Here is a 2981-nt window from a genome sequence, read left to right on the forward strand (position 1 = left end):
AAAACACATGTGCAGTATATGTCAGTAAAAATACTATGCAAATATTGCTGTCCTTGAATGCTGAGTAAACACTGACTGATTGTATCTCTTGTACTTTATCAACGCAGTATCTAAAAACTTTGCACCGTAGTGGTTAAAATCTCATTCTAATAAGAGTTAAAAGCACATTTGGTTATTAGGTTTATAGGGTTATTGAATTATGGTGAACGGTTGTTCTTGCTGATCGGCGTTGGCTTAGCCCTGGTTTATCGGAGAAATAAGAGAGCGGAACCAGCTGTTCAAACCCCCCCAAGGCTGCCTGCTGGAATCGAAGCGACGGGACGAGGCGCGACCTCTCACAACGAACGTAATATGGTCAACACCTTGGAGACGCTTGCAGCTGCTGTGAAGGCTCAAAACAACACCATTGAGCGTATGGGGGATACATCAGAGAGGGGCCTGCTCAGAATGACACCCTTGAGTGACAGTTGGAAGACATCGCGGAACGGATCACTGCAGCTGTGAGGTCTCAGAATCAAAAGAATGACAACACCACGGAACAGAAGTTTGATACCATCATGGGGAGGCTCGCGACTCTCCAACGGGAGATTGAGAGACCAGCGTCAGAGTGTTAAAGAGCAGCCTGAAAATTCTCCTGGGCTGCTCGCATGGAAATTTACAAAATCAATATCAAAATTGCGGACCCCCATCACGGCGCCAGCTGCAGGCCCAAGGCTGGAGCCGAACAATCACTCCCTGATAACGACTGTGTTATGACTGTCCTTCCCATCCCATGCAAGGCCACCTGGGTTGGCTGGAAGACTGTTTACTTAGGCTGGCAGGGCGAAGGACACTGTCTCAGCTGAACTCTGGACACACACACACACTTACACTGATATGTACACACTCATCCCCCCTCCCTTTCCAAACGCCTTCGATGCTTGTGCCCTACCGGGGAAGATGGCAGTCGACTGGACCAGCACAGACATGCTGCAGGACCGGATGCGCTGTCTACGCCGGCTCTCTCTTACCCTTTACCCGCCCCTGTTGCTTGTCTCGTGTTTCTGTGGTGTGTTGATAGTCATGTGCTTTTGTGCTGAGGTGTTTTTTCTGTTATCAAACTGTTCTCCCACCAGGAGCTCAGTCTGAGTGGAGTTTTTTTCTCCTCCTCTCACCTCATGTAGTGTATTTTCGTTGTTTTTTTCCTATCAGCCTACCTTCTGACATGTCTGCCCAATGTGATGTTTGTGTAAAGTTGGTCAGAAGGTTTGTAAGTGCGCATGCGCCATTAGCGTGCTGCCTGCTGTAACCCTAATTTCCTTCGGGATTAATAAAGTATTCTGATTCTGATTCAGTTGGTAGAATATTTTTTAACATTATCTGCCAATTACATCTGCCACCCTTCTCCAAATCTGTGCCCCTACCTGGCCCCCCAAACAAAAATTTTCTAGACACGCCACTGGAGGTGTGACGTGTGCAGCTGGGACACTACCGCGTGGGTTGTCTCACATGCTGCTGCCGCTGGCGAGATGTACACGGTTATCGCGATGACTTGCGAGAGCTCCCGCGGCAGGTAATATGGTCGGATGCTAACCGCTAAAAGCTCCACATCACGAGTAAAGTGCTGCTCCTTAACACTGATGTGTCCCGATTTACACCACCTCTCGTTCACACACATCACAATCCCCCCACCTTTCCTCTTGCCGGTCTCCTTCGCGTCCTGATCCGCTCTCACCAGGTGAAATCCCGGAACAGTCACGTGACAGTCTGGAGTGAGGTGTGTTAGCCACGACTCTATGTAGCACATCGTGCTAACCTTCCGGTGCTCCTGGAGTCTGGTCAGCGCCGCCAATTCCTCGATCTTACTGGGGAGAGATCTGACATCTCCCATAATGATCGAGGGTACAGATGGTTTGCACCGTCTTTCCACTCTGACACTTAGCTCCAGCTCTACGTGACTATCACACCCAACCGCTGCAGTGTCATCAGAGGACTCACGTTTCATTGTTATACTGGAAATCTGAGGTGTACAAGGTAAATAGGAATGGTGATAGCACTGTAGTGCCCCAGTATTACTGACCACCACAACACACAGGCTACCCACCAGCCAGACAGACAGCGATCCAGGAGACAGTAGAAGTGCTGACATCCTGACCAGCTTTCCACTCTGCAAAAGGGGTTGGATGGTATTAAAGGCACTGTAAAAATAAAAAACATGATTCTTACAATGCCACCTTCCACCTGAGAGTGAGAATGCTGGAACAACAGGTAGATGAAAGCATCATCCACCCCCACAAAAGACTGGTGAGTAAACTGAAGAGGTTTCACCTGCAGGCTAAACTGGGCAAGAACCGCTCCAAGCACCTTCATGACATGAGAACCAGTCTGATCTGTCTTTCTTTAGTATTGGAACTAAACATGATGTCTTCCATAGTTCGACAACTTCTGCTGCTGGAGTCTCAGGTTGCAGATCATCTGCAGAGGCTTATTTGAAGAGTTTCAGTCAGGTTTCAGAGCTCATCACAGCACAGAAACAGCTTTAGTGAAGGTTACAAATGATCTTCTTATGGCCTCTGACAGTGGACTCATCTCTGTGCTTGTCCTGCTAGACCTCAGTGCAGCGTTCGATACTGTCGACCATAATATCCTATTAGAGCGATTAGAACATGCTGTAGGTATTACAGGTACTGTGCTGCAGTGGTTTGTATCATATCTATCTAATAGACTCCAGTTTGTGCATGTAAATGGAGAGTCCTCTTTACACACTGAGGTTAATTATGGAGTTCCACAGGGTTCAGTGCTAGGACCAATTCTGTTTACATTATACATGCTTCCCTTAGGCAGCATCATTAGAAGACATAGCATACATTTACACTGCTATGCTGATGACACCCAGCTCTATCTGTCCATGGAGCCAGATAACACACACCAATGAGTTAAACTGCAGGAATGTCTTAAAGACATAAAGACCTGGATGGCCGCTAACTTTCTGCTTCTTAATT

The sequence above is a fragment of the Astatotilapia calliptera genome, chromosome 12, assembly GCF_964374335.1.
Source record: "Astatotilapia calliptera chromosome 12, fAstCal68.1, whole genome shotgun sequence".
NCBI classification, from domain to species: domain Eukaryota; kingdom Metazoa; phylum Chordata; class Actinopteri; order Cichliformes; family Cichlidae; genus Astatotilapia; species Astatotilapia calliptera.